This window comes from Lithobates pipiens, unplaced genomic scaffold, assembly GCF_037356315.1.
Source record: "Lithobates pipiens isolate NorthernLeopardFrog02 unplaced genomic scaffold, aLitPip1_a1.2 Scaffold_22, whole genome shotgun sequence".
Taxonomy (NCBI): domain Eukaryota; kingdom Metazoa; phylum Chordata; class Amphibia; order Anura; family Ranidae; genus Lithobates; species Lithobates pipiens.
Genome location: NW_027507784.1, coordinates 136,424,259 through 136,450,312, shown reverse-complemented (window position 1 = coordinate 136,450,312; position 26,054 = coordinate 136,424,259). Strand labels below are relative to the sequence as shown.

General features: G+C 44.9%; 1 protein-coding gene across 2 annotated transcripts in view; it reads right to left on the bottom strand.

Annotated features, from left to right (window-relative positions):
* The window catches only part of ERBB4 (erb-b2 receptor tyrosine kinase 4), a 1,370,666-nt gene that overhangs the window by 787,290 nt on the left and 557,322 nt on the right, over positions 1 to 26,054 (bottom strand). The gene's annotated exons all lie outside the window — the stretch shown is intronic.

The window sequence follows — 26,054 nt, the reverse complement described above, 5'->3', positions numbered from 1 at the left end:
AAAGTTTTTCTTTGCTTCTGTTATAAAATTTTGTAAATACGTATGTTTTCATCTTCACTGACAGGCACTGATGAGGTTACACTGGTGAGCACCAATGAGGCAGCACTGATGGACACTGATGAGGTGGCACTGATGAGGAGGCACTAATATGCAGCACCTATGGGCGCTAATAGGCAGCACTGATATGCAGCACTGATTAGTACTAATAGGAGGCACTGGTATGCAGCAATGATGGGTGGCACTGATAGGTGGCACTGATGGGCACTGATGGTTGGAAATGATGGGCACTGACTGGCACTGATGGTTGGCAATGATGGGCACTGATGGCCAATGATGGGCACTCATGGGCAGCACTATTGGGCACTGATAGATGGTACTGATAGCCAGCAATGATGAGGATAAACTGACAGGCATTACTGTTGGGCATTGATTAGCATCCCTGATGTGCACTGATTGGCATATCTGTTGGTAACTGTTTGGCATACCTGGTGGGCACATGTGGGCACTGATTGGCATCACTAGTGAGGCACTGGTGGACATCACTGATGGGCTTGCACTGATAATCAATGTGCTGATAATTATCAGCGCAGACCCCCCCCCCCCCCCCCCCCATCAGCACGAATAGAGGAAAGCTATTAACCGGCACTTCCTGGTTACAATGTGATCAGCTGTGAATGGACACACCTGATCTCATGGTAAAGAGCCTCCAGTCCAGTCAGAATAATGAAACCCCCATAGCAGAATGAGGCCCGGGTGGGAAGGAGTCAATCAGACAGTGCCTTGTTTACAAGAGACAAGTGGGTTTGACAAGGGAGAAGTTTGACAAATGTTGGCAAATGCCAGGCAACAGCACCAACCCCATCATGGAAGTGAAGTTAATGAAGTTAATGACCAGCATCGATTTATTGGAGTGAGAAACATGAGAGAGAAACTCACTCCCCCCGCTTATTGGTGGGGAGTATCTTCACGATCTTGAATAGGGTAAAACTTTGGAAACCAGTTTTACCCAAAATTACGAGGCAGGTATGGCCCTGGATCAGAATTAGGCCACAATGACATCAGTAGGGAGTAGAAGACCTTCATTCCGCCTGTGTCTTGCCAAGCATCTAACTCGGAACCTAACTTTTTATTTATTTATTTATTTTTTTTTTTAACAAATGTGGTTTATTATTTATTTCAGTTCACTTTTTTATTTGACATTTTTATTTGCCATATAATTTAATTTCTATTTTGAGTGCCCAGGGCCCCCCAAGGTCTAAATCTAAAACTGCATGCACTTTATCGTGGGAGGAAAAACAAATGATTATACATTATTATATATATATAAGCTCCCCCATAACCTTAAATTGTGGGCTTTAGCAAGTGAACGGCCCTGAAGGCAAGGCAACTATCAGGTTAAGGGGAATTTCTTTTAAAAGAACTTGTCACTTTGTCTCATATTATTTAAAGCGCAACCAAAGGACTTTTATTGCAAACACTTTGAAATTGTAATTTAAAAACAGTGCATACATGTAAAACTGAGTCTTTTGGCTTTTCCAGGAAAACATCCAGCTGCTTAACAGGAACAGTGGAGAATCTGGGATTCTCTATGACCTCTTGGCTTCAGCTCAGCAAGCTTCATATCCAATAGGTCAAGCCCACCCTTTTTTGAAGCCTATTAGAGCTGTGCGCCCCTAATGGACAGGCCGCCATTGAGTACAACATTTCAAAGCTGTGCAGGACCCCTTCATCAGGCAATGTAGATGCATCTATATGCATGACTTTCTACACTCCAGGTTCTTCAAGAGGAAATAAATTTTTCCAACAGAGAGAGAATGTTTGCATCACTTCTTTCAGATGGTAACACCTTTTAATCACCTCCCACTAATGTAGATACACAGGCTACGCAAGATGGTATATGATTAATAAGAAACATGGATAATGCAGATGATAACACAACTTTTCAAACTGGCATGCATGCACTATTTTCAACTTGCAATTTCAGTGTTTGCATTTAAAATAAGCACTTTAGTTCTACTTTAAAGTGGTTCTAAAGTCTAAACGTTTTTACCCTAATGTACTCTCTGTATTAAGGTAAAAACACCCCACCATCTGTCCTAGCCTCGCCTCTCCTAAACACTTACCTGGCTCCTGTCACCTCTCCGGTGCTGTCTTTGGCTCCAGCACTGCTCCCCTCACTTTCACAGAAGACAGAGGGAATCAGAGCCATAGGTTCCTGCTGTCATAGGTCAAACTCCTGTGAGGAGGGAGCATGGGCTTGGCTTACTGGTGTTGTGTGTGTCCATGGAGGCACACAGCCTGACTCAGAAGAGCATGCACATGGGTTCATCATTAGCACCAGGCTAAGGAGGCAGAGAGGACTTGATAATGCCAGCAGGGGACTGCCAGATAAGCAGAAGAGGGTGCTTTCTGCGCAATTAGAGTAGACAAGTATAATCACTTTTTTTATTAAAAAGAATAGGCTTTAATATGGCTTTAAGCCCTAATTCCCTACTATAGCTTGACTACACCCTATGCACTCCTGAAATTAAAACCACTGCTTATGAAAAAAAAAACAAGGGCCATCATGCCCTTAAACCTCAGAGGACACCCTCTAAAGGTAGCAACTATATAATCTAGTGAATCAGTGCACCTACAGTATGTCCATTGTGGTTGCACAGAAAACCCATTCAACACTATCAATGGGGAGAAACACGGGGGACAAGTAGGTTACCTTTTTTGATTGCTGCATCATGTGCCTTAAACAGCGAAGTGCCCTAGCCCAAAAATAAAGGTGGAATATTACTTTTGCCCATGAAAGAGAAAGGGTTAATCAGCTGTAGGTTTACTTTATCAAAAAAGCAAGAGTGAGTGTATTTTCTGCAAAAGAAGACTTAATAGTTCTGGCGGTTATATACTGATACTGTTATATCTGTGTGTGTATTTTATGCTACAAGCAGCATTTTAACAATAGTCCCCTAAGGCCTCCATATCCCATAGTAGATACAAGAAACCCTTTGCATTTGCTGCATTTTCATATCTGCAATCAGTGTCAGCAGTTTAGCCGTTTAAGAAACATATCACGCAGTAACCCTGGGACCCTCCAAAGACCTTTTTTTTTTTCAAACAGAAAGAACAGCTAAAAACATTTTTTGTTTGTTAGATGCTGAAGCTTTTCAGTGTGGAGCTATGATTATAGTACTGAGCGGGCATTCTGTGAATTTATTCCGGATCTGTAGAACAAGACGAGCATTGTTCCTTGTTATTGAAATGAGAATGTAGAAAACTCTCCAGGCTCCAATCCCATACTATAATTTATTCCTTACATGATAATAACATATAAAATAATCAAAACAAGGTGACTTCTGATTATTAGTTATTCCAGAAGGAATGCAGAAAAAAAATGTGACAGGTTTTAACCCCTTCAGCACTGGCCATACACTAGAAGAATTTTGTCTGAAAGCCTTCATTTCAGGATTTTTTTTTCTTTTTTATGTTTTAATGCCGCTTTTATCGGCGGCGGGAGAGGGGCCCCCCTCCCACCATGCTCTGGTGCCCTACGCCGCTTACCGGAGCTGTCGGCCGCGGGGGAGGCGATCGGGTCCTCTCTGTGGCTGAGCATGGAGACGGGTGGGGGCCATCTTCCCCTCACTTGTCTCCATGCTCAGCCACAGAGAGGACCCGATCACCTCCGCCGCGGCATAGCAGGGCGGAAGCGACGCCAAAATGTCACTTCCGCCCATAGCTCTTAAAGGGCCATTTTTTTAAATCATTTTTTTTAAATGATCATTTCTTTTATTTATTGCATTTTAGTGTTAATATAGGATCTGAGGTCTTTTTGACCCCAGATCTCATATTTAAGAGTTCCTGTCATGCTTTTTTTTCTATTACAAGGGATGTTTACATTCCTTGTAATAGCAATAAAAGTGATACTTTTTTTTTTTTTAAAACAGTGTAAAAATAAAAAAATAAAAGGTTAAAATAAATAAGAAAAGAAAAAAAAATGTAAATGCGCCCTGGCCCGCCAAGCTCGCGTGCAGAAGCGAACGCAAACGTGAATAGAGCCCGCATATGAAAACAGTGTTCAAAAAGTGCAAGTGCAAAGTGTAAAAAACACATTTTTATGAATCATGAACATGGATGACACATGATAAAAAATGTAGTGAAAAATAAAAAAATCGATTGATGGTGCAAACCAAACAAAACATACAGAAATGTCTGTACTAAAGTGCAAAGTGCAAATGGTAAATTGTGCATCACTGAATTATAAACATAGATAACACACGGTGATGTAAATAATCAATGGAATAAATACAGGGAACACAAAACGTCCATTGAGCCACCCTAGGTTCAGGTAGCGAATAAAAAATGAATATAGCAGTCCCAAATTGTGAACTTATTCATAAACAAGGGTGAAAGTATATGTGAAACAATCCAAAATGAATGCATAGGTGATGGTTCACTTCACCGTGAACAGAGAAAAAAACGATCGATGCCTGGCCAATCCAAATCAGGTGACACCTTAATGCGCACTGGCCCCTCACCTCACCGCGATCGGTGGAGTGAGAGCAATAATTCTAGCCCTAGACCTCCTCTGTAGCGCAAAACATGCAACCAGTAGAATTTTTTAAATGTCACCTATGGAGAATTTTAAGGGTAAAAGTTTGTCACCATTCCACAAGCGGGCGCAATTTTGAAGCATGACATGTTGGGTATCAATTTACTCAGTGTAACATTATCTTCCACAATATAAAAAAATTGGGCTAACATTACTTGTCTTATTTTTAATTCAAAAAAAGTATATTTTTTCAAAAAAAAGTGCGCTTGTAAGACCATTGCGCAAATACGGTGTGGCAGAAAGTATTGCAACGGCCGCCATTTTATTCTCTAGGATTTTAGAAAAAAAATGTATAATGTTTGGGGGTTCTAAGTAATTTTCTAGCAAAAAAACAGTTTTTAACTTGTAAACACCACATCTAAAAATGAGGCAGGGGTCTCAAACTGGCGGCCCTCCAGCTGTTGCAAAAATACAAGTCCCATCATGCCTCTGCTTGTGGGAGTCATGCTTGTAACTGTCAGCCTTTCAATGCCTCATGGGACTTGTAGTTACGCAACAGCTGCAGGGCCCCCAGTTTGAGACCCCTGCCTTAAAGCCTCTTGCACAAGATACTCCTGTTTGAACATCTACTTTTTCAGAAGTTTTTTTTTTTTTTCATGAATTTTTACATATATGCTTACCTCAATTTTGCGCGCACGTGTACATTTTTCGCACAAATGTGCAAAAATTTATTTTCTCATTCCCATTTTGCATATGAGGAGTAATTTACTGACTAAATAAGCATATTTTTTTTTTTTTTTACTGAAGAATGAACGGTGCTTCTTCACACACCTGTGTGCATAGGCACATTACAATTAATGGGCTGTATTTTATCGCAGTAAAAAAAAAAAGCTGTAATGAGCTTTTTCAAGCTGCAGTGTACAAGAGGCTTAAAGCAGAGTTCCACCCAAAAGTGGAACCTCCACTTATCTGCTCCCCCCCCCTCTGGTGCCACATTTAGCACCTTTCAGGGGGGAGGAGGGAACGGGTACCTGTTTTTTACAGAAACCCCCCCCCCCCTCATCAGCCCGCAAGGCCAGTAAGAAAGTGCAGCGCGCTTCGCACATGCACAGTAGGGAACCGGCCGAAAAGGCTTCACTGTCGGTTTCTCTTACCAGGAATAGCGAAGGAAGCATCCGGGAGTCAATCCAAAAATCGGCAGTGCAGGCTGGATCAGTTGCTAATCTTTTTTATTTGTTTCTTATTTTTTCACCTGCTTATTCTGTAAGAAATTACTGTCCTAGAGTAACACTGTTCACTCGCTGCACTGTATGACTAGAGGAACAGTGTTGTCAGCCTTGCTGCTCTCCTAAATTAAACTTCAAACACCTCCCCCTTTTTGTCAACCCTACTGCAAAGGGAGTGGGTGTTCTGTAGTTCACAGAAGATAGTTGGGAAAGCTGATAACTTTGTCTGAGTTATCAGTTCTGTGCACAGAAAGTTACAAAGACACTCGATTTCTGGCATGGCCAATTGGTAAGTTTCTGTACTTGATAAAAATGTACTTGATGAAAATGTAGAAAACTCATGCAGTCACCACATCTAAGGATTGTAATGCCGTGTACACATGGCCGGACTTTTCGACAGCAAAGGTCCGACGGAACGAATCCGTCAGAGAATTAGACCGTTTTTGTGCTTCATCTGACCTTTGCTGTCAAAAAATCAGACAAACTTTAGATTTAGAACATGTTTAAAATATTTACGACGGACTTGAGTCCGGTCGAAAGTCAGTTCGTCTGTATGCTAGTCCAACAGACGAAAATCGACGTTAGGTCAGCTTTTGGCTACTGGCTATGAACTTCCTTATTCTAGTCCAGTCATACGTCATCAGGGTCGAATCCATTGGACTTTGGTGTGATTGTGTGCAGACAAGTCCAATTCGACAGAAGTCCATCGAAAGCCCGTGGAAAAGTCAGGCGGAATTCAGTCTGTCAAAAAGTCCGGTTGAGTGTACACGGCATTGGGCTACAACCACAGTTCTCAACACAGAGGAACCCTTGACAGAACTTCTAGTCTCAGGGAACCCCTGCTGAAAATTACTTTGAATACAACTAATGATATATTATGTGATGGTTAGTGGGAAGAATGGTCCTTACACTTGTGGTCATTGGGAAGAATTACCTCCCTACAGAAAAATCAATGGTTTCGTATCTGCGTATTGCTCAAGAAACCCCTAGCAAACTCTGATGGAATTCTAGGGTTCCATGGGTTTCATAGAAACCTGTGGCTAAAATAATACTTGTGTGCTGCTATGTGTGACAATTAGTAATAAGTGAATCAAACAGCTACTACCATTAAATAGTGAACTCCCTCACTAGTAACAAAAAATGTCTCTTATTCCTCTTCCTACAGATAGTAAAATCCAGTCTACGCTCCTTTGGCTTGTGTGAATAAAGTGTTCTTATTTTTAGGATGAATTTCATACCCGTCAATCAGAATTTCTTCTACTGAAGCTAGATAGACCAGTACAAGAATCTGATTGGTTGTTCTGATTTACTGCAATTAAAGGATATTTAAACCCAAGGACAAGAAAAATAGTCATATATTATAGCCCAGGGTTTCTCAACCAGGTTTCCATGGAATGGATAAAGATATAAATGGTGCACTTGTTTAAATAAATATTCAGTGTCAATATATTATTATTATACAGGTTTAATATGGCGCCAACAGTTTGCACAGTGCTTTACAATAGGGTGACCAGACATCCCCGGTTTCCGGGGACAGTCCCAGGATTGAGGACACTGTCCTGGAACCAAGTCTGTCCCCAGTTTTGTCCCCGGATTGGATTTGAACAGGGGTTGGGGAAATTTCAAAGACAGTCAGTGCAGAATAAAAAATAAAAAAAATCTGAATTACTCCCCCCCTCCGCTCTGCCGCTCCTACTAGCTTAGGGGGTGGGGGTATATTTTTTTCATTATCTGTTCCCCTTTATGATGATCATGTGCTGGTCGGAGCGCAGAGAATGTTTCTTCAGTTTCTGCTCCTGCTCTCATGTTCTTCTGCCTTGGCTCAAGTCCCGACCAGCCACCTGCCCATCTCCTTGCCTTCCCTGGTGGAGTAATCTTCCTCCGCTCCCCACCCAGTAGTAGCCGAGGTCTGGAGAGAAAGACTTGACAGGCTGTGAGCAGAGAGTTGCTAATTGCCACCATTACAAGTTAAACAAAAATATGTCCCCGGATTTCATTTATAAAATCTGGTCACCTTACTTTACAACATGAGGGCAGACATTACAGTTACATTACAATTTGGTACAAGAGGAATCAGAGCGCGTTAGGGCTTACAATCTAAAAAGGAAGGGTCAATTGATACAAAAGGTAATAGGTGGGGGGGGGGGGGGGTGAGCTGATGGAAGAAGTAAAACAGTGTTAGTTATTTTCCACAGCGGGGAGCCTGGAAACTGCTCCTACCAAAATCCCATAAGGAAAAGAGGGGCCTTAAGGCAAGCTTACCCCCTTTTCCCCATATTTGAAAAAGCGCACCATTTATATCTTTATCCATTCCACGGAAACCTCGTTGAGAAACCCTGAGCTATAATATATGACTATTCTTCTTGTTCTTGGATTTATATATCCTTTAATTGCAGTAACTCAGAGCAACCAATCAGATTCTTGTACTGGTCTAGCTTCAGTAGAAAAAATTCTGATTGACGGGTATGAAATGCATCCTAAAAATAAGAACATTATTCACAAAAGCCAAAGGAGCCTAGACTGCATTTTACTATCTGTAGGAAGAGGAACAAGAGACAGCTAAGAAGACAAACTGCCATTTTTAATATAACGAGCGTCATCTTTTTATTGACTGGAGTTATGTTATGCAGTTAGAAAAAAAATAGGGAAAATGGATTACAGTTTAGTCTGTCCTATACATGTTTTTCTTTATCGTACCAAGATGCCTGAACCGAGAAGTGCATTTGAGCAACTGGTCACCCGTTGCAGACATATCTCATTATCTTTCTTAATATATTATTGCAGAGTGGAATTGTGCACATGAATATTGATGGAGGCGTAACAAACAGCATCCTATTCATTGCTTTTCAATTGTAGGTAAACTTTGGTTATCCTCTGCAATCCACTAATGCATATAAGTAGCAATACGCTATCCCCCTCCTGCTGTGGGCTGCAAGTATAAGCGGTCACTCCTGAGTCCGAACACAGCCAGTTGTTAGTACGTATTTCTATATTTTAACATTAACACATTTTGTGCTAAGGGGACTGCATTGTTGTTTGCTGATTATAATGCATTCAGGCACTGCAACATTTAAGCAAGGGATTGCTGAACAGTGGAGAATAGAACTGTCTCTAGTGGCCGAGGCATTTAAATGAAAAATGGATTTATTAGGTTGGAACACTGTGTGAGTGTGCGTGAGCTGCTACCTTTACCTCTGGGAGGGCTGCTGTGATTTAGACTCAGCTTAAATGATATGTGTAATGAGTTCTGTAGTTTCATTTCATCCATAATTAGACAGAGATCCCAATGAAAAGCCTGATCTATGACAGTTAATGCTCAGGGAGGGTCCTGGGCCGATCTTAATGTAAATGCTTATGAGAGTCCTGCTGCAAGATGCTGTTTGATTGCTGAGGGACTATAAGTCCCAACATCATATGATGAAAAGCTGTAGCTAAAAGTAAAATGTCCCATTGCAAACGTTCAAGAGAACCAGTCATGGAATATACTATGACCTAACCCAGTGGTCTTCAAACTGTGGCCCAAGGGCCTGATGCTTGCTTTTATCCGGCCCTTGGAGCAATATTTCATCCTCTAACACCAACAAAGAGGCACAATTCATCCTAATGACACCAATGATATGGGACAGTTCCCCCCCATGACACCAATAACGAGGCACATTTCTTCCCAGTGACACCAACAAGGGGACATGATTCTTTCAACCCAATGACACCAACAATGGGGCACAATTCCTTTCACTGACACCAAAGATAGGCGAGTGTTTCCTCCCACTAATGGCGGAATATTTTCTGCTTTCAGTGGCCCCTCTAAAGTCTGAAGGACAGTAAACTGGCCCCTTGTTTAGCAGTTTGGAGACCCCTGACCTAACCTAATACAGTTCCAGTAGTTTACTTTCTGTGAACTATGTACTGTATTTACTTTAGGTGCAGGGGAATTGGTTCTATAAGAGGTTATTTATTATTAAACATTAGCTAGGTTAAAGTGGAGGGCCACACAAAAAAAATTGAAAAAAAAGTATTAGGTTGGTGGAGTACCAGAAACTTAAAGTGCTATTTATTTATTTATTTCATATTCAAAGCAAATCCACCCATCCATCCATGTCTCCATGCTTTATTTTGTTGAGAAATCACTTAAAAACACCTCTTAGCATTTTTAACTGCATCCATCTTGAGTAAGGCAGATGAGTCAAGTAACATTTAGTTCCTGGTATCCATTTGCCCTTAGCTCAGGCATGCAGGCAGGAGGATATTCTTAGCTGAGAAAGCCCCCTCCTCCCCTCCTCCAGATAAACCAGGAAGTAAATGAAGAAATGTATCATAAACAAAAGTAAATATAATAGAGTTGATTTACTAAAGGTAAATAGGCTGTACACTTTGCAAAGTTCAGTTCCACTCTGAAAGTGTAGTTGCTCCAGCACTGTTTTTTTTCACTGCACGTGACTGGGTATTCTTTACAAAGTGAAGTTTTACCTCATTTACTACGATATGGAGCAACTGCACTTACTTTGCAAAGTGAACAGTCTGTTTGCCTTTAGTAAATCAGCCCCTATGTACCTTCATCTATTTAAAAATGCTAACAGCATAAGATTTAAAAATAGTTACTGTTGATTAAGAGAGTTTAGTTCCATTCTAAGAGATCAAAGTGGACCTTCCTAGCAATAAAAATAACTTTTCTCATTGCAACCCTCCACACTCCGCAAAACTTGAAATGACATTTTTTTTTATTTCTTCCCTACCCTCATTCTTACGACAAAGACATCCCCATTGTCCCTATATAAGTAGCAGCGCAGCGCGTCCCTGGCATTCCGGCCAGGGAGATCGTCGGAGAAGAAGAAGAAGAAGAACGGGCGGCGGCGGCGGCGGCAGCAGAAGACCGGGCCACCGCCTCTAAAAGAGCTATCAGAAGGCGCGGTGGCCCGGCAGAAGAACCGAAGAGGGGGACAAGACCCCCGAAGTCAGGAGAAGAGGCCGGCGGCGAGGAAGAAAGCCGGACTCCTCCGCTAGCAAAAGAGCTACAAGAAGATAGCGGAGCAGTCCGGCGAGAAGACCCCCGAAGACGGAAGACCCCCGGAGCTGTGCAATAAAATATTTTAACCCTGTGTTGTGTTTTTTTTTTGTACTTTTTTTCACAGGTGAATGGGTAGGGGTACATTGTACCCCATACTCATTCACATAGGGTGGGGGGCCGGTATCCGGGGCCCCCTTATTAAAGGGGGCTCCCGGATTCCGATAAGCCCCCCGCCCGCAGACCCCGACAACCAACGGCCAGGGTTGTCGGGAAGAGGCCCTTGTCCTCATCAACATGGGGACAAGGTGCTTTGGCGTGGGGGGGCCGCACGCCCCCCCTCCCCCAAGGCACCCCCCCATGTTGAGGGCACGTGGCCTGGTACGGCTCAGGAGGGGGGGGCGCCCGCTCGTCCCCACCCCCTTTCCTGGCCGGCCGGGTAGCGTGCTCGGATAAGGGCCTGGTGTGGATCTGGGGGGGACCCCCACGCCGTTTTTTTGGCGTAGGGGATTCCCCTTGGAATCCATACCAGACCTAAGGGCCTGGTATGCTCTCGGAGGGGGAACCCACGTCAAATTTTTTTTCAGAAATTTGGCGTGGAGTTCCCCCTTCAGAGCTCATTCTCTGATTGGCCACGGGAAAAGTCGCCTGGCCTGGGGAAACCTTTCTGGCTGTGAAAGCTTTTTGCATTCATTCAGCTAAATGCACGAACATTCTCCACAAAGTCGAGGCTAGAAAGCCTTTATGCGGTGACTCACCTCTCACTGTCTGGCAGCTCCGCTCGGGCTAAGGAACGGAGCTGCCTACGTCACTTCCGGGTTTCGTGAAGCAGCCGAAAGCTGGAAGTGACTGCCTGTCTAAGAATGACAATGCTCCCGCCCGTAGAATCACAGTGATTTTACGGGCGGAAGCTAGTCGGCGTTCTGCAGTGCGCCGCAAGGCGGGTTTTTAACCCGCAAATGAAGCGCCATGGATGCAATCTTGTGATTGCATGGACGTGGCACTTCTCATAGTGCACTGTGACCGGCGCCACAGTACACTATGTTAAATTGTCAAATGACATTTTTTTTTTTTTTTTTATGTCTTAAAGGGCCCGTTTTTTTTTTTTTTTACTTTTTTTTTTACTTTTTTTTTTACTTTTTTTTTTTTTTTTTACACTTAGGGAGAGGGGGGGCGGCGCCCGGGCGCCCCCTATGGGCAGGCCGCCACTGCTCAGAAGATATTCTGAGAAGTGGAGGGAAGGACCTGGCAGCATGTCATCAGGGGGCCGTTTGCAAGAACCCAGAAGACATGTAAGGAAAGAGGGGCATGGGGCAGCAGTGGATTATAGCAGGACAACGCTGAATCCCCTGAGCACATGAACACATGAATATGTTACTTGAGCATAACTGAGCAAAAAAGGGAAAAAGTGGTAAAAAAAGATAAATAAATGGGGGGGGGGGAGGTTTAAATTCCTCTTTAAGAGCTAAACTTTAGCTTAACTTTCACCCACCCTATGCTATGCCATCTGCATGTCTTAGATCAGGCTTTCTCAACCTTTTAACCCTAGAGGAACCCCAAAAATAATTTTCATGTCTCGAGGAACTCTTACTAAAACCAAATCATCAGGGCTCAATAGGAACAATGCTCCTTATATTGGTGGGCAATAGGAAGAATGTCTTCCTTAAAATGGTGTTCGGGTTGCCACTCTTAAAGACAGCTAAAAAGATATTTGGTGTCATGCTGTTGGCTTTGGTGGTGCTGAACCTTGAACTCTGTAGGCATCATCAAATAGGTGGTTCATCAGCCACAGCTCAAGGAACCCCTAGCAACCTCTGGAGGAACCCTGGTTGAGAATGACTGTCTTAGATAAACAGGAACTCTGTCCTGAAAGCCGTGACCCACAATGCTCTGGTTCTCCTTTGAAATGGTGACTTTGCATGGTACTGAACATGCCTGTCCTTTTTTCCATAAACCCCCAATGTACAAGCTGTGTATGTGAAAGCCAGCAAGAAGAGAGCTTCTCCATTAAAGTAGCGAGGGATTGGATAGAGTGGGATTAGAACACCTGTTAGTCTTTATTGCTCTCTGTGCCTCCATTAGGGAGATTCATTCTCTCTATTTATCCTGTTTACTGCTATAGCCGAAAGTGAAAGTAGAAGAAAATCCCAATTTTGGGTTGACACCAGAAAAGTAATAGAGGGGGGATCTTCCAATAGGGACACACATTTTGGTGACCTTGGTGACATCCCTGAGGGTTCCCTCACTTTGGTGGGATTTCCTCTAACTTCCTGTTTTGGCTATGGGACGGGACATGGATGGAAATCTCCTGTATAGGACACAGATGGCAAAAAAAAAAACTTGGAAAGGGGTTATACCCCTCCACTACTCTATCCTAAATTAAAAAAATATATATATATATTTTTCCTTTAGTTACATTTAAAGGTCTTTGAAGAAAAGTCTACATATGTGCAGTACTGAGGGGCCCTGCTGGCTCCAATGAGAAACATATTGTTCAGTAGTGATGGCCGAACGGTTCGCCCGGCGGTCGTTTCGCGGCGAATTTCCGACATTCGCGGTCCGCACGTTCGAACGCCTTTTTCCGTCGTTCGCCGCGGCGGACTTACGTGTTTAATGTATACAAGAACTTTAACCTTTGGTGACACGTTTATCATGTGATACAGGACAGCCAATTGAGACATGACAGCACATGGACACTTGTACATTCCCCCTAACCTATAAATACACCCGATCCGGTGGCCATTTTACATTCTTTCTTCTGTTACGATAGGGACAGGTTCCTGTGTGGAGTAGGGAGAGATAAACCACTAGCTATTTGGTACACAAAAGTTCTTTTCAGGACTGGTATAGGTGTTAGGTGTTGATAGGTTTGCTGTGCTGCTGATTCTTGCAGCAGCCTGAGTGTCTTTTGTTAGTTTAGAGAAAGGGAAAGGACGGTGTATGCTACAGGGACAGCCAGATTAGTCTTTCATCATCATCATCATCATCATCATCATTAGCTGTTACTATCAAGGTCCACAAAAGAGCTGTTCCAGTAACCACTAATCGTTCTCTTTTTTTGCCAATTTGTATAGGGACAGGAAGGAAGCAGTGTTGTCAGGCAGTGAGGGTAATTTTAAAGACTTGCTGTTATTATTAGTTCCACAAAGGTTCTTTTCAGGACTGGTATCAGTGGTACAGTAATAGGCTTGTACATGTATAATATTCTTTCTTCCAAATATAGAAAGGATATTATACTTGACTGCTGCCCTTCTGCTGCAGTCTGCTAAACATTCACAACTCACTTGTTCCACAAAAGTTCTTATAAGGACTGGTAACTTGGTATAGGGTGCTACGGTACATAGGCTTGAGTGCGGTACAGTCTGCTGTTCTGTAAGGACCGCTATCGGTCCACAATAGATAGGGTTGACGTGCACCACTGCTGACCGCTGCCCTATACTGCAGCAGTCCTTCAGCGGTATAGGGACTGACGTACAGTCTGCTAAACACTAATACACAACCTGCTTGGTCCACAAAAGTTCTTATAAGGACTGGTAACTTGGTATAGGGTGCTACGGTACATAGGCTTGAGTGCGGTACAGTCTGCTGTTCTGTAAGGACCGCTATAGGTCCACAATAGATAGGGTTGACGTGCACCACTGCTGACCGCTCACCTATACTGCAGCAGTCCTTCAGCGGTATAGGGACTGACGTACAGTCTGCTAATCACTAACACACAACCTGCTTGTTCCACAAAAGTTCTTATAAGGACTGGTAACTTGGTATAGGGTGCTACGGTACATAGGCTTGAGTGCGGTACAGTCTGCTGTTCTGTAAGGACCGCTATCGGTCCACAATAGATAGGGTTGACGTGCACCACTGCTGACCGCTGCCCTATACTGCAGCAGTCCTTCAGCGGTATAGGGACTGACGTACAGTCTGCTAATCACTAACACACAACCTGCTTGTTCCACAAAAGTTCTTATAAGGACTGGTAACTTGGTATAGGGTGCTACGGTACATAGGCTTGAGTGCGGTACAGTCTGCTGTTCTGTAAGGACCGCTATCGGTCCACAATAGATAGGGTTGACGTGCACCACTGCTGACCGCTCACCTATACTGCAGCAGTCCTTCAGCGGTATAGGGACTGACGTACAGTCTGCTAATCACTAACACACAACCTGCTTGTTCCACAAAAGTTCTTATAAGGACTGGTAACTTGGTATAGGGTGCTACGGTACATAGGCTTGAGTGCGGTACAGTCTGCTGTTCTGTAAGGACCGCTATCGGTCCACAATAGATAGGGTTGACGTGCACCACTGCTGACCGCTGCCCTATACTGCAGCAGTCCTTCAGCGGTATAGGGACTGACGTACAGTCTGCTAATCACTAACACACAACCTGCTTGTTCCACAAAAGTTCTTATAAGGACTGGTAACTTGGTATAGGGTGCTACGGTACATAGGCTTGAGTGCGGTACAGTCTGCTGTTCTGTAAGGACCGCTATCGGTCCACAATAGATAGGGTTGACGTGCACCACTGCTGACCGCTCACCTATACTGCAGCAGTCCTTCAGCGGTATAGGGACTGACGTACAGTCTGCTAATCACTAACACACAACCTGCTTGTTCCACAAAAGTTCTTATAAGGACTGGTAACTTGGTATAGGGTGCTACGGTACATAGGCTTGAGTGCGGTACAGTCTGCTGTTCTGTAAGGACCGCTATCGGTCCACAATAGATAGGGTTGACGTGCACCACTGCTGACCGCTGCCCTATACTGCAGCAGTCCTTCAGCGGTATAGGGACTGACGTACAGTCTGCTAATCACTAACACACAACCTGCTTGTTCCACAAAAGTTCTTATAAGGACTGGTAACTTGGTATAGGGTGCTACGGTACATAGGCTTGAGTGCGGTACAGTCTGCTGTTCTGTAAGGACCGCTATCGGTCCACAATAGATAGGGTTGACGTGCACCACTGCTGACCGCTGCCCTATACTGCAGCAGTCCTTCAGCGGTATAGGGACTGACGTACAGTCTGCTAAACACTAATACACAACCTGCTTGGTCCACAAAAGTTCTTATAAGGACTGGTAACTTGGTATAGGGTGCTACGGTACATAGGCTTGAGTGCGGTACAGTCTGCTGTTCTGTAAGGACCGCTATCGGTCCACAATAGATAGGGTTGACGTGCACCACTGCTGACCGCTCACCTATACTGCAGCAGTCCTTCAGCGGTATAGGGACTGACGTACAGTCTGCTAATCACTAACACACAACCTGCTTGTTCCACAAAAGTTCTTATAAGGACTGGTAACTTGGTATAGGGTGCTACGGTACATAGGCTTGAGTGCGGTACAGTCTGCTGTTCTGTAAGGACCGCTATCGGTCCACAATAGATAGGGTTGACGTGCACCACTGCTGACCGCTCACCTATACTGCAGCAGTCCTTCAGCGGTATAGGGACTGACGTACAGTCTGCTAATCACTAACACACAACCTGCTTGTTCCACAAAAGTTCTTATAAGGACTGGTAACTTGGTATAGGGTGCTACGGTACATAGGCTTGAGTGCGGTACAGTCTGCTGTTCTGTAAGGACCGCTATCGGTCCACAATAGATAGGGTTGACGTGCACCACTGCTGACCGCTCACCTATACTGCAGCAGTCCTTCAGCGGTATAGGGACTGACGTACAGTCTGCTAATCACTAACACACAACCTGCTTGTTCCACAAAAGTTCTTATAAGGACTGGTAACTTGGTATAGGGTGCTACGGTACATAGGCTTGAGTGCGGTACAGTCTGCTGTTCTGTAAGGACCGCTATCGGTCCACAATAGATAGGGTTGACGTGCACCACTGCTGACCGCTGCCCTATACTGCAGCAGTCCTTCAGCGGTATAGGGACTGACGTACAGTCTGCTAAACACTAACACACAACCTGCTTGTTCCACAAAAGTTCTTATAAGGACTGGTAACTTGGTATAGGGTGCTACGGTACATAGGCTTGAGTGCGGTACAGTCTGCTGTTCTGTAAGGACCGCTATCGGTCCACAATAGATAGGGTTGACGTGCACCACTGCTGACCGCTGCCCTATACTGCAGCAGTCCTTCAGCGGTATAGGGACTGACGTACAGTCTGCTAAACACTAATACACAACCTGCTTGGTCCACAAAAGTTCTTATAAGGACTGGTAACTTGGTATAGGGTGCTACGGTACATAGGCTTGAGTGCGGTACAGTCTGCTGTTCTGTAAGGACCGCTATCGGTCCACAATAGATAGGGTTGACGTGCACCACTGCTGACCGCTGCCCTATACTGCAGCAGTCCTTCAGCGGTATAGGGACTGACGTACAGTCTGCTAAACACTAATACACAACCTGCTTGGTCCACAAAAGTTCTTATAAGGACTGGTAACTTGGTATAGGGTGCTACGGTACATAGGCTTGAGTGCGGTACAGTCTGCTGTTCTGTAAGGACCGCTATCGGTCCACAATAGATAGGGTTGACGTGCACCACTGCTGACCGCTCACCTATACTGCAGCAGTCCTTCAGCGGTATAGGGACTGACGTACAGTCTGCTAATCACTAACACACAACCTGCTTGTTCCACAAAAGTTCTTATAAGGACTGGTAACTTGGTATAGGGTGCTACGGTACATAGGCTTGAGTGCGGTACAGTCTGCTGTTCTGTAAGGACCGCTATCGGTCCACAATAGATAGGGTTGACGTGCACCACTGCTGACCGCTGCCCTATACTGCAGCAGTCCTTCAGCGGTATAGGGACTGACGTACAGTCTGCTAAACACTAATACACAACCTGCTTGGTCCACAAAAGTTCTTATAAGGACTGGTAACTTGGTATAGGGTGCTACGGTACATAGGCTTGAGTGCGGTACAGTCTGCTGTTCTGTAAGGACCGCTATAGGTCCACAATAGATAGGGTTGACGTGCACCACTGCTGACCGCTCACCTATACTGCAGCAGTCCTTCAGCGGTATAGGGACTAAGAGTTTTGTCACAGGGTCATTTAAAAAATGACATGCAGAGGAAGAGGCAGGCCCTTCCGCAGGGGTGGTAGGGGTAGGGCAGGAGCAACAGGCTTGAGCCAAAGTGGGAAGTTGCAGAAGGTGCGTTCAATTACTTTAAAGGATGCACCAGACTTGGTTGAGTGGCTCGCTCAGCCTTACTCTTCTGCACCCTCCTCATCCTCTCGATCTGCACCCTCTTCTTCACTCTCTGCTATGTGCACCCCCAAAGACACTACCACCAACAACACGACCACCACCACCACCACCACATACCTTCCGCTTGAGTCACTGGAATTATTTTCCGATCCATATCAAGAGGACATTTCTGATGCGCAGCCACTCTTGGTATTGGATCAGGAAGAGGAGGTAGCAACAAGCGCTACTCAGCAGTCTGACGCCAGTACCCAGATCAGCCCAAGGAGGAGGTTGGTCCCCGGTGTTGCTGCCTACTCCGAGATCTCTACTTATAGCGGTGGGGAAGGTGACGTTGATGATGACGTGTCTAGTGATGTCACGTGGGTGCCCACAAGAGAGGAAGAGGAGGGGAGTTCAGAGGGAGATATGGACCAGCAGATAGGGAGGAGAAGCAGCAATGACTTACATTGCACAGCAGGGACAAAGCAGACTGCAAATGTATCAGGAGCGAGTCATCGACCATGTACGGTCACATCTGGCGCTCCCAGGACACCGGCACATGGCTCCGCAGTGTGGGCTTTTTTTAACGTGTCCGCTGCTGACAATAGCGTTGCCATCTGCAATCTTTGCAGTCAACGCGTTAGTCGCGGTAAGCCCAATACTCACCTAGGGACGACCGCCTTAAGAAGGCACATGAGCAGCCATCACCGAGCCCAGTGGGAGCAACGGAACACACAAAGCCACACTGCAGGCTCTCACCGTCCAGCCTCGTCTTCTACTTCTCCTTCTCCTCTCTCCTCACAATTGTCCTCCACTCCACCTTCCATCACGCCAAGCTCACATTTTTCTGCAAAAAGGCAGGCTTCCGTGGGCCTAATGTTTGAGCGTAAAAAAATGATGATGCCGGATAACCCTCTTGCCCAACGGTTGGCGGCTGGCTTGTCAGAACTCATAGCCCGCCAACTACTGCCATATAAACTGGTGGACTCGGAGGCCTTTCGCAAATTTGTGGCCATTGGAACACCACAATGGAAGGTCCCAGGAAGGAAGTATTTCTCAGAGAAGGGCATCCCAGAGCTATATGGCCATGTTCAGCGGCAAGTGAATGTATCTCTGGCACACAGTGTCGGTGCCAAGATACATCTGACCACAGACACGTGGTCTAGCAAACACGGGCAGGGAAGGTATATCAGTTTTACTGCCCACTGGGTGAACCTTCTGACGGCCGTCAAGCATGTAACCCGTGGCACCCGTGTAGATTTGGTTTTACCGCCACGGATTGCATGCAGGCCTGACTCTTCTTCTCCTCCTCCTACTCCATCCTCCTCCCTCTCCTCCTCAGCTGCCTCCTCCTTTTCCGCTGCTAGCGTCTCTTCCACTGCACCGCCCAAGCTCCCCAGAACCTATTCCACATGCCAGGTGAGACGTTGCCATGCCGTGCTGCGTCTGTTGTGCCTGGAAGCAAAGAGCCACACTGGCCCGGCACTCCTTTCAGCTTTGCGTTCACAGGCAGATGAGTGGCTAACACCGCTCAATTTGACAGTTGGTAAAGTGGTGTGTGACAACGGTGCCAATCTGCTTAGCGCATTGAAACAGGGCAAAATCACGCACGTGCCGTGCATGGCACACGTCTTAAACTTGGTCGTGCAGCGATTCCTTGTCAAATACCCTGGGGTCCAGGACATCTTGCGGCAGGCAAGGAAAATCTCGGCCCATTTCAGAAGATCTTACACGGCCATGGCTCGCCTTGCTGACATTCAGCGGCGACACCATCTGCCGGTCAGACGTCTTATTTGCGATTGCCCGACGCGATGGAACTCAACCTTCTATATGCTTGATAGGCTGCTCCAGCAGAAACGTGCAGTTAACGTCTACCTGTATGAACTCTGCGAAAGAAACGGTTCTGGGGAGCTGGGTTTTTTTTCACCGCGCCAGTGGCTGCTCATGCGCGACACATGCAGACTTCTGCGGCCATTTGAGGAGATCACCAAACTGGTCAGTCGCAGCCATGGCGCCATCAGTGACATGGTACCTTATGCCTTCTTTCTGGAGCGTGCATTGCGTCGTGTCATTGATCAGGCTGTGGAGGAGCAGGAGCGGGAAGATGAGGAAGTCGCAATGCTGGATGAATTCCCAGGGGGGGCTACTCTATCTGAGACAAGTCAACAACAGGAGTCTGATGAGGAGTCAGAGGAGGATGGTGCCGGGGCGGATGAGCAGGAGCAAGAAGAGCATGCTTTAAACCTTTCTGGGATCCCTGTTGTGCGTGGATGGGGAGAGGAGAATGAAGAGGACGACATTATCCTGGATGATGAGCAGGAGCCAGGCCACCACACCGCTTCCACTTTAGTGCAAATGGGGGCCTTCATGCTCCAGTGTTTTAATAGGGACCCCCGTATAAAAAGCATGAGGGTCAAGGACCAGTACTGGGTGGCAACGTATTTAGACCCCCGGTACAAACACAAAATGGCGGAAATGTTACCGCCGTCGCAGAGGGCTGTCAGAATGCAGCACTTCCAGGCCTTGCTTCGAGAAATGCTGCATTCTGCTTTTGCGTGCGCTGGCAGAGGAGCAATTCCCACTCCCAGAGAAGGATTTGCGGGTACCAATCCAACAGCGCCTGCAAGAAGAGGCCGGTTTGAAGATGTGTTGGTGACTTCGGATATGAGGTCATTCTTTCAGCCGACCCATCGACAGGTGTCATCCGGATCCAGCATCAGGGAACGCCTAGACCGTCAGGTGTCCGACTACATTGGGTTAACGGCCGATGTGGACGCTCTGAGGAGTGATGAACCCCTAGACTACTGGGTGGGCAGGCTTGACCTCTGGCCAGAGCTTGCCCAATTTGCAATCGAACTGTTGGCTTGCCCCTCATCCAGTGTCCTGTCCGAAAGGACGTTCAGCGCAGCAGGGGGGATTGTGACCGATAAGCGTACTCGCCTAGCTCACCACAGTGTTAACTACCTCACATTTCTAAAAATGAATGAGGCATGGATCTCGGAGGAATTCAACACATGTGACCAGTAGACCATGTATATGTCTATAAACTATTTTTTTAATCAAGCACACAGACCTTCTTAATTCATTTGGCTCACTTCCTTGACCCAAAAAAGCACACCGTACTATATGCCCCTACCCTCCTCTTTGAAGAGGTTGAGCGGTGTCATATTTCTACTGGGGCTGCTTATGATATCCCTGTGCTGTGCTGACTTCCTCCTGGGGGTTCTTATTATGAAGGGATCACACTATCCCTGTGCTGTGCTGACTTCCTCCTGGGGGTTCTTATTATGAGGGGATCACACCATCCCTGTGCTGTGCTGACTTCCTCCTGGGGCTGCTTACGGTGCTGCTGTCAGTGCTGTATGTCACGGTGCTGCTGTCAGCGCTGTATGTCACGGTGCTGCTGTCAGCGCTGTATGTCACGGTGCTGCTGTCAGCGCTGTATGTCACGGTGCTGCTGTCAGCGCTGTATGTCACGGTGCTGCTGTCAGCGCTGTATGTCACGGTGCTGCTGTCAGCGCTGTATGTCACGGTGCTGCTGTCAGCGCTGTATGTCACGGTGCTGCTGTCAGCGCTGTATGTCACGGTGCTGCTGTCAGCGCTGTATGTCACGGTGCTGCTGTCAGCGCTGTATGTCACGGTGCTGCTGTCAGCGCTGTATGTCACGGTGCTGCTGTCAGTGCTCTGTATTACGGTGCTGCTGTCAGATGCCTCTATCACGGTGCATGTGTCATTCCGGTATGTCACGCTGCTGGTGATCATCTCCTGCACCCTCTTCTTTGCCTACCCTGGTCCCTGACCTTCCCTCTCCTCCATTGCCTTCATTAGCTCCATAGTCCTGAATTGTTAGAACAATTTCCCAAATAAAATAAAAATGCTTGTAGTTATCGATCCCAAATTCACCTCATACATGTATTATGTCATTGTCCAGATGGTGGGACTACGTTTTACCCCCTAATAATTACCACGTGGCCGCAAATTCGACATGAAGGTTTGCAAAGTTCGCCTCCCATTGAAGTCAATGGGGCCCGCGGCGAACGTTCTGTTTCGCGAACGTTTGGGTCCGTTCGCATTTCGCGTTCGCGAAACGTCCCGTCGGAAGTTCGTCCATCACTATTGTTCAGTAGAAGCCCAGGTTCTCAATTCAGATCATCCCAATGATGTATAGAGTAGTCTGAGTCTATGGAGAAGAGCAGCAATAACACTACTACTCTGCAAACAGGAAGACAATGCTCACTCTAATCTGCAAGGATGCGGATGACACTGCTACTCTCCAGCATCTGATGGGTTCAGAGGTTTTAATTCTACACCATCCACCAATGATACAGAATGTACTTTCCTCTTCATACAGTCCTTCCACTGGTCAAAGAGACTTTCAGGTGTTCTCCTTAGAATCAAAAAATTAAGGCAATTTTAAATTGATGTCAGCATCACATCTTAAAAAAGTTGGGACATATTTACCATAGTGTAGCATCCCCTCTTCTTTCACAACGCTGTACATGTTTGGGAACTGAAGAGACCAGTTGCAGAAGTTTTGGGAGAGGAATGTTGTCTCATTCTTGCCTGATATAGGATTCTAACTGCTGACATCTTTATTGTATTTTTTGTTTCAAGATATATAAATATTTTCAATTGGTAAAAGGTCTGGACTGCAGACAGCCCAGTTAAGCACCTGGACACTTCTACTACAAAGCCATGCTGTTATCGTAGATGCAGTATGTCATAGATGCATTGTCCTGTTGATTTATACAAGGCTTTCTTTGAAAAGCACATAATCTGGATGGGAGCATATGCTACTCTAAAACCTGGATATATCTTTCAGCATTGATGGTACCTTTCCAGATGTGCAAGCTGCCCATTCTATACACACGAATGCACCCACATGCCACATAAATTTTCTTGCCCTGTCCCAACGTGTTGCTGCCATCAATTTCAGAGTTCCCTTATTTTTTCTTAAAATGGTACATTTTCTTTGTTTAAACATTTTATATGTTCCCTACTTTCTATTGCGAATAAAATATGGGTTTATGAGATTTGCATATCATTTCATTCTGTTTTATGTAGACTTTACACAGCATCCAAACATTTCTGGAATTGGGATTGTACAAGCAGGGTAACTAACAAATTTGACTTGATAACAGTCTTTTGCAGTCCCCTGTACAGCAGAGTTCAAATTGAGAAGGAGAAGCAGCACAAGAAGTCAATCAGTTGTGCTGCAGTGCTAAAAATTGACATGCTGATAGTAGGAGAGAGATGAGCTTCTTCTTCTTTAACTGTCCATTCACTTAACTGCAGCAAAAAAAAAAAAAAAATAAATAAGATCATCAGGACTTCCCTAGGATGGCTGTGCTGTGTGACAGAGTTGTGTAAACCTCAGGACTGGATGAAAGAGAAATACAAATCCTTTTGGTAGATGAAACAGTCCCTATATATATATATAAATATATATATATATATATATATATATATATATATATATATATATATATATATATATATATTATGTGTATTTAGCCATCTGTCTGGAGTTCAGCTTGAAAACTGAAGACTGAGGGTGGTACAGCAAGGAACACCTACCTGACCATCCTGTTTTCATATACGACATAGCATCTAAAGTTCTAGCCAGTATCGGAAACAAAGGCAGCACTCCAAAGTAATGTAAATATAGAATAAATACATTTTGAAATTTTACTGTCAACTATTTTTACCAAAAGTCTCTTTTTTAAGTCTTACCGGTTGTGTAATTCTTCATGAATGCATGCGTGTGTGTTAACAATGAATGCTTCTTGGGAGACAGGCAGAAGGTAACTCTGGAGACGTGACTACTATATCCATGTCAGTGAAGTTTAGTTCACATGTCATGCAGACTGACAGTATCTCCCTCAGTCACTTCCCTCCCCTGGGTCACACGCTGGCTGCACATGGCTCATGTCAATAGGTGACAGGCCCTGCATGTATCTTTCTTCCACCTCAGTCTCTGCTTTTCTTGTCAGCTGCCCAAACCCCAACTGAGGAAACCATGGGAAGCAGCCCTGCCTATAAAATGTATACAGTCAGCATTGTATGTTATATTACTAATAAAAAGGCAAACCAATGCCATATGTTTAGTAGACTGAAAGTATTTCTTGTAAACGATTTAGTATTGCAACACAAGCTGCAGCAAATATGTATATACATTATATATATATATATATATATATATATATATATATATATATACATGTGCACAGTATCTCACAAAAGTGAGTATACCCCCTTGCATTTTTGTAAATAGCTTATTATATCTTTTCATGTGACAACACTGAAGGAATGACACTTTACTACAATGTAAAGTAGTGAGTGTACAGCTTGTATAACAGTGGCAATTTGATGTCCCCTCAAAATAACTCAACACACAGCCCATTCATGTCTAAACTGCTGGCAAGAAAAGTGAGTACAGCCTTAAGTGAAAATGTCCAAATTGGGCCCAATTAGCCATTTTCCTTCCCCGGTGTCATGTGACTCATTTTTGTTACAAGATCTCAGGTGTGAATGGGGAGCAGGTGTGTTCAATTTGGTGTTATCGCTCTCACTCTCTAATACTGGTCACTGGAAGTTCATCTTGGCACCTCATGGCAAAGAACTCTCTGAGGATCTGAAAAAAAAAATTGTTGCTCTACATAAAGATGGCCTACGCTATAAGAAGATTGCCAAGACCCTGAAACTGAGCTGCATCACGGTGGCCAAGACTATACAGTGGTTTAACAGGACAGGTTCCACTCAGCTCAGGCCACGTCATGGTCGACTAAAGAAGTTGAGTGCACATGCTCAGCGTCATATCCATAGGTTGTCTTTGGGAAATTTACGTATGAGTGCGGCCAGCATTGCTGCAGAGGTTGAAGGGGTGGGGGGGTCAGCCTGTCAGTGCTCAGACCATATGCCGCACATTGCATCAAATTGGTCTGTATAGCTGTCATCCCAGAAGGAAGCCTCTTCTAAAGATGATGCACAAGAAAGCCTGCAGTTTTCTGAAGACAAGCAGACTAAGGACATGGTTTACTGGAACCATGTCCTGTGGTCTGATGAGACCAAGATATACTAATTTGGTTCTGATGGTGTCAAACGTGTCTGGGGGCAACCAGGTGAGGAGTAGAAAGCCAAGTGTGTCTTGCCTACAGTCAAGCATGGTGGTTAGAGTGTCATGGTCTGGGGCTGCATGAGTGCTGCCGACACTGGAGAGCTACAATTCATTGAGGGAACCATGAATACCAACATGTACTGTGACATACTGAAGCAGAGCATGATCCCCTCCCTTTGAAGACTGGACCGCAGGGCAGTATTCCAACATGATAATGACCCCAAATACACCTCCAAGATGACCACTGCCTTGCTAAAGAAGCTGAGGGTAAAGGTGATAGACTGGCCAAGCATGTCTCTAGGCCTAAACCCTATTGAGCATCTGTGGGGCATCCTCAGTGATGTTGTCATGGAGGAGTGGAGGATGACTCCAGTGGTAACCTGTGAAGCTCTGGTGAACTCCATGCCCAAGAGAGTTAAAGCAGTGCTGGAAAATAATGGTGGCCACACAAAATATTGACACTTTGGGCCCAATTTGGACATTTTCACTTAGGGGTGTACTCACCTTTGTTGTCAGCAGCTTAGATTTTCATGGCTGTATGTTGAGTTATTTTAAGGGGAAAGAAAATTTACACTGCTATACAAGCTGTACACTCACTACTTTACAGTGTAGCAAAGTGTCATTTCTTCAGTGTTGTCACATGAAAAGATATAATAAAATATGTGCAAAAATGTGAGTGGTGTACTCACTTTTGTGAGATACTGTATATACAGTATATCACAAAGTGAGTAGACATTCCCATTTTTATAAATATTTTATTAGATATATATCATAGTCCTTAGGGTGAGGTGCATATCGGTAATTAATGTCAGTGTACAGCAATCAGGCCTTCCCAAGGGCCATATATAGAAAAAAACAAAAAGGGGATGCTGCACAAAAATGTAATGAACAGATTAACACAATACAAAAAAATGCCATGGTGTGCAAGGTTAAATCTTGCACAGCATGACATTTTTTTGTATTGTGCTAATCTTTTCATTACATTTTTGTGCAGCATCCCCTTTTTGTTTTTTTCTATATATGGCC